Genomic DNA, 12,019 nt, shown 5'->3' with positions numbered 1-12,019 from the left:
GCTTTTGATACAGACCCACACATTAATAGACCTTTGGTTTATGATCTTGTAAATTACAAGCTTCTCAATAAATTGACAATTAGAAACCCATGGGAAAAAAACTGAAATCCCAACTCACAAAGGCTTTAATATGGAAGGTAAAGCTAAAGATTTTAGGGAAAAAGCAGAATATCTTTGATATCTTTTAGTATCTTTGATATTCTGCTTTTTTACTGTCTTTTAATAGTGAAATATTTCTTAAGAAAGATAAAAAGTATTATTAACTCTAGAGGGGGAAAATAAGATAAATGGAGGTATTTTTAAAGTAGTATTGAGAGACCTGAGACCAGTGCCATCTGCACACTCTGTTTTCAGTTCGTGACTGGGCAAGTAAACGCATTGAAAACTCAACTTTTAGAAACTTTTATGTCAATTTGTCAGTGTGTTTTCCTTCTCTTCCTGACTGCCTGCCTGCCTGCCTCCCTGCCTCAATGTATTTTATGTCTGCTTAATCTACTGATTAAAAAAATGGGGCTTAGCCTGGGGGCAGTGGCTTATGGCTGTAATCTCAGCACTTTGGGAGGCGGAGGCAGCGGATCACTTGAGGCCAGGAGTTCGAGACCAGCCTGGCCAACATGGTGAAACCCCGTCTCTACTAAAAATACAAAAATTAACCGGGCATGGTGGTGCCGCGCCTGTAGTCCCAGCTACTCGGGAGGCTGAGGCAGGAGAATCACTTGAACCCGGGAGGCAGAGGTTGCAGTGAGCTGAGATTGTGCCACTGCTCTCCAGCCTGGACGACAGAGTGACTCCGAAAAAAAAAAAAAAAAGCCGGGGAGGGTGGGCTTAGATTGCGAATGCCATTAAATTTTTTCAACAGTTTAATGTTTGAGAATTTCAGTGTGCCATTGATTGAAATAAAACAAACAGACAAACCAAAACTGGTCCACTGTCACAGATAATTTAAGACATACTGAAATAGGCAACATGAAATTCAAGAAATCAAGGAATTGAGAAATGCTGCTAATGAAAAAACAACATAGATGTGAAAATTGCAACACATTAACTTCAAGAGAATAGAAGAATCAGTTCAAATAAATCAAGAAAATGGGCAAAAACAGTGAACAGATACTTTACATAAGGACTTCCAATACCCTATCAGTGCTATCTTCCGGGAAATGAGCATGAAGCCACAGGAAGTTGCAGCGTCAGCCGATCAGCAAGGGTTAAAGACGTCTCGCAATCCTGAAAGTAAGCAAGTACGCTGACCACGCTGTCTCTAGAACGCGCTGATTGGAGAGTGAGCCACTCGAGACCTCTAAAAACCACTCAAGCCCTGGGCAGCATCCACCCACGCTAAACCTTTGCGCGCCCCTAGCAGCAATACACGCCTAGTCCTGAGCACCAATAAGGATGCTCACGCAGGACCCGGATGGCGAGGCGGGGACCTTCGTAGCGGCGCCACTGGCGGTGGCTGCACAGTGAAAACAAGCAAACGCCCCCCACCGGCAGGGTGGACGGAAAATGGAGTGCGCTGGCCCTGCGGAGGAGTCACTGCGGTGAGGATGGCCTGGACACCGCTTCGGACACCCGCAGGCGCAGCTAGCCAGTGGGGCGCACCTGGGTCCCCTCCGGCTTCCGCGGGATATCTGCAGGGCGACTCCCTCCAGATTCAGTAAACGTCCTGCTGGGGGAGCCTTTCCCATGCAAAAGGCCCGCCCCTGCCTCCCATGTCGTGGAGTTAGAGGCAAGGTCCCTGAAAGGGTCTTGGGGTGGGAGGAGTCCTGTGAGGTCACCGAATGAGGCAGGGTCTGGCCTGGGTCCCAGGCCCAGGGGTCCCGAGGCCCTGGGGCAGCTGGGTAGCCCTGCTTGCCGCCCTGTGCGGGGACTCTCTACCTACGCAGGTCTGGTCGGACCTGGAGGCAGCGGGTTCTGCTGCTGCGAAGATTCCCAAGGGCTGGTTGGGGAGGGGCTGCACAATCCTGGACCTCGCGGGAGTACAGGACCCGCAAAGGCAGGGAGTCGGATCACGTGCCAAGAGCATCCCGGGGTCCCGGCTGCTGGCTTGGCTGCCCTGGTCATCTCTGCGATTATTTGCCGTTGCTACCGCAGAGCAAGCGGCCCCGGTTCTTGAACCACACCTGCACTTGATGCTCCTGCAAGTTGAGTCTGACAGCCAGGGCCCCCGCTGCTCGTGGACCAGCTCTTCTCAGAGCCTGTCTCCAGCTCCGGCTGCTGTCCCTTACTGTAGACTGCGCTTCCTGCCGCCGCCTCCTGGGAGAGTGTGGGATGGTGGGGGATAACTAGGTTCTGGCATCCTCACTCCTGTCTCTGCACACAAGGCTCAGCCCACAAGCGATGGGATTTAAATCGCACCCTCCATGCTGTGCTCATCGAGTCCCACCCTGCTTTTACTGGGACCCTCCCTGCAGTCCCCACTCCCTCCTCCCCACGAGTCTTGCAGTCATGGATTAATCCCTTCATTATTGACCAGCTGCTGCAGGCGGGCCCTGTGTCGTCCTGTATCACTTTAACGTGACCTCATTAGTCTTTGATTTCTCCTTCACTTTCTGGTACAATAAGAGACTCGTATCCAGTCTCCTTTTGTGCATTTTTTGCCCTAGACTTAGAATCAGCCAATTTCATTGGTAAATGTTATCTAGAGAGTTCAGCCGTGGAAGTGTGCTCCTTGTTACTGGGTTTTCATTGCTTCTGGGTCTTTTCAGTGGACAGAACTAGAAAATATGTATTTTTTAAAGAGTAAAACACAATGTGAGTTCATACTGCAATTTCCAATTCACTTTTAAGGTTACAAGATTTTTACTTAAGCTTCCTTGATTTTATACTATGTCATTTTTATGTTGAAAATTATGGTTCCTAATGATGGAAACATAGTAATTTAATAAAAATGTCAGTACTAATATATGGCTACTGAATGCCGTTTATGATTTCTTTCCTTTTTTCTTTTCCTTTTTCTATTGTCCGTAGCATATCTCTCACTTGGGATGTATAGTCAAAATGCTGTGTTTTAAAGCCACTTTAAGTAATTGTTTTCTTTATGTGGTTACGCCACACACTTTATATGCAGGAAGGCTCTTTCATTTCAGTTTACTTTAATTTTTAAAAATCACATAAAACATTTATAGTCTTCCCAAACTCTCTATTTATCCAGTTACAGTCACAGAAATCTTGCTTCTGTAACTTCCCGTTCACCCTGTTTCTTTTTCCTCCCAATAGATAACTATTAAAACAGTTTGGTTTTGGGTTTATCTGCCCGTGGTTTCTTTTGATAATATCAATTAATATCTATCTATCCACTGTGAACTGAATTGTATTTCCCCAAAATTCATATGTTGAGGTGCTAAGCCCCAGTGTGATGGTATTAGGAGGTGGGGCCTTCAGGAGGTGATTGGGGTTAGATGAGGTCATGAGGGTGGGGCCCTCATGTTGGGATTAGTGTCCTTATAAGAAGGGACACCAGAGAGCCTGCTTGCTCTCTCTCTTCACCATGCGAGGGCACAGTGAGAAGGCAGCTGTCTGCAAGCCAGGGAGAGAGCCCTCATCCAGGAACAGAATCCACTGGCAGCTTGATCTTGGACTTTCAGCTTCCTGGACTGTGAGGAATAAATTCCTGTTGTTTAGGTTACCCAGCGTGTGGTGTTTTGTTGTGGTAGTCCCAGCTGACTAATGCTCTACCATCTAGCTACCTCTCTGTCATCTACTTCCCCATCACTTACCTAAAAATTACCAGTGATAAATATTACCCTATTTGCTTCTTTCCTTTGCTTATTTATTTTTTCCCATATCAGTATATAGAGATACTTCTCATTCCTAATTACAGCTGCTCCATATTCCATTGTGTGGATGAAGGATAGTTTATTTAATCAGTCAGTCCTGTGTACTGTTTTAAACCTTCATTGAGAGTATTTTTCTTACCATTTGAGTCAATTAAATAATTTTTTTAAAATGAAGAGCTCAAGTAAATAGTAAAAAAAATCCTCCCACAGTTTATTTTTTAAAATTTAACTTTTGTTTATCAGAAGTCCTTAAATGAGACATTTAAAAAAATTCCGAGAGCCCACAGTTATGAGCTTGCATGAGGCAACCACAGTTGCCATCAGATGAGAATGGCCCCTGCTGGCTCCTCATGTATGACCCCAGGCCCCCTCAAGCCCCTCACTGCTGTGTGGAGTGTTCCCTGGCCACCAGTTACCTGCCCCGCCATGTGCTGATAATCTCACATGGTACAAATATACTGTTGAGCCAAATTAGGGTCTTGTGGAAGGTGCAAAGTTTTCTGAAGCAATTAAATGTGACTTTGGTGAAGTCCTCTGTGGAATAGGCACATCAGAATGGAACAATTTGGGCCAAGTACTGTGGCTTATGCCTGTAATCCCAGCACTTTGGGAGGCCAGGGCGAGAGGATCACTTGAGGTCAGGAGTTTGAGACCAGCCTGACCAACATGCCAAAACCCTGTTTCTACTAAAAATACAAAAATTAGCCTGGTATGGTAGTATGTGTCTGTAGTCCCAGCTACTCAGGTGGGTGAGGCAGGAGAATTGCTTGAACCCAGGAGGTGGAGGTTGCAGTGAGCCGAGATTATGCCACTGCATTCTAGCCTGAGTAGAGTGAGACTCCATCTCAATTAAAAAAAGAAAAGAACAATTTGAATATCAAAACCATGAGGCCTGGGATAGGGTATGATTGTACAGGACAAATTGAACATGAAGCCAGGAACACTTGGTCACACTCAATACTGTCTGCACATGCTTTGTAGAAAAAATCATATTTTGACACCCTGTTCATTCTAAGACTTAAATGTAATCAACTCATGAGCTCTAACTTGGAGTTGAAAGGAAATACAGAGTAGAGGAACAAATTAAATGACATCGTGAAGAAAGAATCAGACAAATCCAGAAAGTGGGGGCATTCTACATAACAACTGGCCTGATGTCTTCACCAGGTCAATGTTACGTAGTACCCCCTAGGGCCAGGGGAATGTTCCAGATCAGCACTGTCCAGTAGAAGCTTCTGTGGCGACAGAAATACTCTATCATATAAGTGCTACCAGAAAGCACTGAAAGTGTGGCTATGAGTCTGAGGAGCTGCATTTTAAATGCTATTTATTTATTATTTATTGATTATCAATGACTTTAGACAGTGGCATGTGGGAAGCATCTACCGTATTGGGCAGTGGATTATCTACATTAAAAAGGCCTAGGCTGGGCATGGTGGCTCATGCCTGTAATTTCAGCACTTTGAGAGGCCGAGGCGGGTGGATCACCTGAGGTCAGGAGTTCAAGACTATCCTGGCTAACATGGTGAAACTACAAAAATTAGCTGGGCGTGGTGGCGGGTGCCTGTAATCCCAGCTACTAGGGAGGCTGAGGCAGGAGAATCGCTTGAACCTGGGAGGCGGAGGTTGCAGTAAGCTGAGATCACGCCACTGCTCTCCAGCCTGGGTGACAAGAGCGTGACTCCATCTAAAAATAAATTGCCTAGAAGTCATAGCAACTCCATGCAATGAGTGGTTCTTGATTGGTTCTATGTTTGAACAAACCAACTATATGATGTTTTGGGGACTAACTGGGGGAAATTTAAATGTGATTTGGGTATTAGATGATATTAGGGAATTGTTTTGTTGATTATCATGTGTGATAATGGCTATGTGTTTATGTAGGTAAATTGTCATTTTTTTGAAGTGATTCATATTGAAAAGTCATAATACCTGTAATTTACCTTAAAATACTTTAGCCAAAAAAAGTAAATGGAGAAAAATGTTAATAACTGTGAAACCTAGTTTCATTCTCTTTTCTGTTCTGCTTAAAATTTTTCATAATGAAAAAGAAAACCCCAAACAGAAGTAAAGGATCATTATAATTATAAACCAGGTTTTATTGAACATAAGATGAAATGCTTTCATAGTTTTTTATTTTATTTTTCAAAATAAAGTCTAAATATAAGCTTTTCTTCCCACTGTTGCCTATGGATTACAGTTCCTGCTTTAAGCAGACTTAACTTTAGTGGACTATTTTTTTGCTGCCAACATCTTTGGGTAACAAGGACTCTGTATTCCTGGGTAAAGTGCTTACAAGCTTTGCATCAAAGGATTCTAAAAAATTCCCTTTGAAAACGAGAGCAAAAACATTCCTTTTAAAAGCAGAGCCAAGGCCGAAGATGTAAATTTGGGCGTTTCATATTTCCTTGCAGACTGGCCTTGCTGGCCCATTTCCCTGGTGACTCACTCGTGTCATCTCCCTTCATAGATGCCGGGTTCTACTGTGTGTCTGAGCAGGGCTCCTGGACTTCCTGTCTCTCAGATGGGGATAACCCTGGTCTCCCAGGAGGTAGTGAGGATTAAATGAGCTGGTGTTGTCAACCCCACAGCAGCCTCAGGCTGGGTCCTGAGTAGCCACTGATGGAGGTGTCTCCATTGCAGAGAGATGCTGGGTGTGTCACACCTCCAGAGCTTCCTTTGGCTCACAGGTTCACTGTGCAGGCCTTTTGAAAACAAAAGCCATTGGAGGAATTTCCAAGAGGAGATTAACTAGGGGTCAAGGGGTCTGGATAGCCGGGGTGGTGGGTGAGGTGGTGGGCAGTACAACTGTGAGAAACCAATTGGTCTGAGCACAGAGAAGGGAATGGAGTATTCGAAGATATTATTTTGTTGGGTAAATCCTTTAACTTCCAAGTGATACTGCAGTTCCCTGGGTCGGCTGTATTTTGTGCAAAGAAATGAACCAGGCTTTATCCTCCTCAATGCTCCCAACCTCTGCTGAAGGCCATAGCCTTGAATGAACCTGCACCTAGAAGCTGTTTTAAAATGCAGTGACCATGTTTATGCAGATGACTCATCATTTCTTTTAATCTCCAGCCCAGACTCCTCCTCTGAGCTTTAAACCACAGTATACAGCTGCTTACACAGCTACTAACATGAATTTTGCAAAGGCATCTCCAATCTGGCCCACTATCCAAGACAAAATGCAAGGCTTGAGGTCCCCTGACACTTGCTCCTCCTTAAATGAGAGGCATCATTTTCTATGTAGGAGCCTAAGGCATTCTGTTTTGTTTTTTTTTTTTTTTGAAACAGAGTTTCACTTTTGTTGCCCAGGCTGGAGTGCAATGGCGCAATCTCGGCTCACCGCAACCTCCTCCCGGGTTCAAGCGATTCTCCTACCTCAGCCTCCTAAGTAGCTGGGATTACAGGCATGCACCACCACGCCCAGCTAATTTTTGTAGTTTTAGTAGAGACGGGGTTGCTCCATGTTGGTCAAGCTGTTCTCGAACTCCTGACCTCAGGTGATCTGCTCGCCTCAGCCTCCCAAAGTGCTGGGATTACAGGTGTGAGCCACTGCACCTGGCTGCCTAAGACATTCTGATCCCCTTCCTCCTTCTCTTCCCTCCCAGAGCCAATCTTAACTAAATCTGGTCAGTTTCTCCTCTACTGCCAGAATGCATACACTCTTGTTCCATTTTCACCCCTGCCATCTTCCAAACACTTGACTCTTCATATATCACCCCTCTACTTAACATTTCTTCAACAGCTTTTCATTGCTGTTGGGATCCTTAACAGGGCCAAAACCTTACATGATCTGATCCTTGCCCACTTCTCCTGCCTTATCTTATCTCATTCTCTGCTCTGACTCTAGTTCAACAGTGGAAAATGGACTTGGCCAGAAAGGGGATTATTTAGCACCAGCCTGTGGGACACAGACTTCAGTAGAAGAGAAAGTTTGTTCTGGTTTCTTATCACAATTCTACCACCTGAAAAGCAGAGGGACACCACTAATATCACTGGATTTTGACAACCTGAGCTGGCTCCTTTAGCTGCCAGTTACCTCCCTTTTCTGGTTTGCAAAGCTCCCACCTGTATGTGCAGTTGGTGCCATAGGGTGGATGTGTGGGTTGACCTGGTTGAGAGTGTGACCTGGTTTGAAGCCTACTGGCTTTCCATTGTTCCTTGAACCTGGATAGCAGTTGCATGGCATGGTAGATAGATCTTTAAATCCTGGCTGTTCCATTTAGTAGTTCTACAAACTTGGGCAGGATTGGAACCTCTCTGATTCTCAGTTTCTTCATCTATAAAATAGACACAATCTTTTGTGTTCTGCCTGCCCCCAAGGGATTGCTCTGGGGCTCAAATAACTCATTCAGCCACCATGTATGGTGATCACACAGGTTACTGTTCAAACTGGGCCAGTTTTGAGATGGTCAGGGTATGCACTTCATAATTACACAGAAAGTCACCCTCCTAGGGAAGACCATCTTCCTCTACACCTTGACCTTTGCTTACAGGTCATCACCTGGGTGGAGGTGAGCAGGGTTGCCATGCATCCCGAAGATGATGTCAAATGTGCTTGTAAAGTAATATGTGCTTTTGGTCCTCACAGAGATTATTTCAACTCCTCAGATAATCCAAGATAAACAGTGGATTGGTTTTTAGAAGCTACTAAATTACACACTTTAGTCCTGCTGAGATGGAACAACCCCCCTCTCCCTTTTAGGGGCCTGCAAACCCACAAGCATGGAAATAAGGAAAATCCCAAAGTTCCTTTAAGAGAAATTACAGGCATCTAGTAGCCCAAGAGGTAATTAAGTAACTCGTTTAACAAGAATAGTAGCTTAAGAATAATAGCCAAGGGACTTAAAGCTCCAGAGATGTTTGTTTTCCCCATAGAAACTAAAGATAACGTCTTAACATATGTCCCTGAGTTGCCTTTCAGAAGCTTGGACCCCCCTGAGGACCCCCACTGAATGGATCAGCTGGCATAGAGACCCCGGATGAGGGAGAAACAAACTAAAGTTCAGCTATTGTCCTTTGTTCTAAGTTTCTTTGTGAGGGTCTTCGAGAAAGTCACTCTCTCTAGCAAGTTAACGTTTTTCTACTGACTCCCTATTTTTTTAAATTTTACTTTAAGTTCTGGGATACATGTACAGAATGTGCAGGTTTGTTACATAGGTATACACGTGCCATGGTGGTTTGCTGCACCCATCAACCCGTCATCTAGGTTTTAAGCCCCGCAGGCATTAAGTATTTGTCCTAATGCTCTCCCTCCCCTTGCCTCCCAACCCCCAACAGGCCCCGATGTGTGAAGTTCCCCTTGTCTTTATAGTAGCATGTGTCTTTACAGTAGAATGATTTATAATCCTTTGGGTATTGCTGCTGACGCCCTAATGTTTAAACAAAGCTTCTCTTACTTAACTAATTGCAAATCAAATCTTGGTATCTACCCATGATCTGTGAGCCCCCATTCAAGATGTCCCATCCTTTTAAGCTTATACCAATGTGTAACCTGTGTTTATTGATTTAGGATTTTGCCTGTAGCTTCTGTTTTCCTGAAACTTGCCCCTGCCTTTAAAAACCCTGGCCTGCGAGCCATCTAGAACGCCAGATCTTGAGCAGTTAGCTGCCTGGTCTTCTTCGCTTAGCGCTCTGCAGTAAACACCCTCCTTTCTACCATGGCAGAAAGCTTGGTGTGGGTATCTGGTTTTTACTGTGCAGGGAGAGTGACCCCCAGTTTGGTTCTATAACACTGCCACTGTGTCTGGCAGATTAGAAATATTAGTTCTTTGAAGGGAAGCCTGCAAAGCAGGGACAAAGGCCGCACTGGCGGTAGAAAGGCATTGCATAAATTCCCAGTCACCAGCTTGGACCCTAGTCCATTCTGTTCTCTTTAATCTTTTTTTTTTGGGAGGGGGGCGAGATGGGGTAAGAAGCTTCCAGTAGAAACCAGAAAACCTGCTAGACAAATTCTAAAAGAGTTCTTAATATTTTCCACTTCTTTCTGCCTTTGTTCTTCAGTTTTCCTGCATCTCTTTTTCTGTCTTTGTCTCTCTGCCTGGTCTCGTCTTCTCTCCCAAGGCTGTCTTAATAACCTCAGGTGCACGGTAGTTTGTCATGCGTCTTGCAGTGGTACAGCAGGAAACAGCTTGGTGGGACCCCCCTGTCTATCTGAGGGTGAACCATTCACTACTGTGGCTCTGGGACCAGGCGGGATAGAGTGAGATGAGTGAGGCACTCTACTGGGGGCAAACATTTTAAAGGCACCAAAAATACTCAGTCGTCAATATTTTAATGCAATATTAAAAAAATAGTTAATGTGAGATTTCCATGGTGAGCAAAATATCAAAAATTTAAATAAGGACAGGATCAGTGCTAGTGCACTGATTTATTTATTTATTTTATTGCAACCTGAGGGAAAAGGAAAAATCTGTAATATCAATTCTGTCTTTACTTAGGATTTTGATATTTTGTTTATCATGGGTTTTTTGGGGGGATTAAATCTGCCACAAGGGCGCTGTAGAGCTGAGCCTCCGTGGGAACTGCCATTCCACAACGGTAGGATGTGCTTCCACAAAAGGGCTGGGCCCAGCAAAGTCCCACCCATTGCAAGCTACAAGGTGCAGGGGTAGAGGCGGCCCAGGTGGAATTCCCATGGGGCTGCGGAGGGAAGAAGGCTGACCCTGAGAATGAGGGCCAGAGAAGAGGGGGAGTGCGGCCCCTCTTCCGGGCAGGAAGCCCTGCTGGACGCCCGCGTGGTGGTCCCCGAGACTCGCTCAGGGCCACGTGGGAGGAGAGGCTGCAGCCCACGCGTGAAGAAACTGGGACGTCGCTTTGCACAAGTGGACAGTGGTGGTCTCGAGGCGCTCCGGCTGTGGCCCCTTCAGAAGCACCTGCCAAGCCACCTGTGGCTCCGGGCGTCTGGACAACCACGGCCCAGAAGGAGCCTACTGTTCGGGAGGGTGGGCCTGGGGACACACACCCGTAGTCCCCTCTGGGGGTAGAGACCAGAGCTGTCCTCTCGCACCCGCACCTGCACAATCTCCCTCAGCAACTAAACCCTGCGTGGGCACGTCCGCAGGGCTGAGGCTGGCAGCGAATTCCATCTCTCTCTAGGGTCTCTTCTGCCAGGCCTTTCCCTCTGGAGCCCTGTAGGGTAGGGGGGTCAGAGTTCCCAGGACCAAGCCGCTGTTGTGGTTTCCACTGGGGCCTGCTCTCCTTGTACCCCTCTCTCTGCCTCCCATCTCGGCCTGTTCCCTAAGGCTGCTCCCGCGGGACCCTGTTGTCCAGCCCCAGCTCTGTGCTGAAGGGGGCTCAGGCAGCCGCTGTCATGTTTGTGGCCCTACCCAACACGCTGCCCTGGAGGGTCTTCAGAACCTCTTTGTTGGCACAGAGGAGCCCACACTCACCTCCTTTCACCCAGGATCCCCTTGTCCTGGGAGTGCCACCCCACAGACCACTCACTCTTATCCCTCCCTCCAGACCCCCACACAGGGAGGCACAGGAGAGTCCCAGACAAGCCCGGCCATGCCATGGAGCACAGTGCTGCTGTGCCCACTTGGGTGCAGGGGTTTTATTTGGGAGGTGATCCCAAAGGAAGCAGGAGAGAGGAAATGGGGCAGAGGGCAACAGGAAAGGAGGCAAGAACAATATAAGGTAGGACTTTGAGGTCACCACTGTGGGCAATGGGGCCACTTCCAAGGATTGTTCCCTAAAAGGCCAGGCGCCTTTTACCAGGTCCCGTCCACCACTGGTTGGGTTGGGCCCCAGGAGGCATCAAGGACTTGGGGAAGGTGCACAGACTCACAGCTGTTCCTGCTCATTCCTTAGGTCTCAGAGCCTCCTCCACCTGGCCGAGACCTGGAGTGCACACTCTGCACTTGGAGCTTCCTCATGCTGGGTTGTTTCCACACATGAGCACCGGTGGACAGGATCACAGGTCTTCTCTCACCTTCCTCTTGTCTCCACCGTAGCTCATGGTCTGGCACACAGATTGGCCCGCATCAGGCCTGCAGGAACTGCTTTTCAGATAAAAGTGTTAACGCACAGAGGACACTTTTCTTCTCTTTTGCCAACTCTTATTAGTCAGTAGTGGCTACTTGGAGGAATGTGTCAGGTGAGATTCTGAGGCTGGATTCAGGCTTGGCAGAGAAGAATGTCTCTCATGGAGGGCCCTGCTGGTGGCAGCACTCATGTCCCCGCTGACATTTCTCAAAGTTAGACTTTCTCTAAAAGGAGGCAGTTTCTTAGACCCTAGA

The 12,019-nt window shown here is 46.7% G+C and overlaps 1 non-coding gene across 1 annotated transcript; it reads right to left on the bottom strand.

Annotated features, from left to right (window-relative positions):
- Positions 1-9,692: 9,692 nt before the first annotated feature.
- LOC115832015 lies at positions 9,693-9,754 on the bottom strand. The gene has a single exon (XR_004027491.1). It is a non-coding gene; the product is annotated as a U7 small nuclear RNA (small nuclear RNA).
- Positions 9,755-12,019: the final 2,265 nt, after the last annotated feature.

The sequence above is a fragment of the Nomascus leucogenys genome, chromosome 20 (genome assembly GCF_006542625.1).
Source record: "Nomascus leucogenys isolate Asia chromosome 20, Asia_NLE_v1, whole genome shotgun sequence".
Classification (NCBI taxonomy): domain Eukaryota; kingdom Metazoa; phylum Chordata; class Mammalia; order Primates; family Hylobatidae; genus Nomascus; species Nomascus leucogenys.
This window is presented reverse-complemented; position numbering and strand designations above follow the sequence as displayed.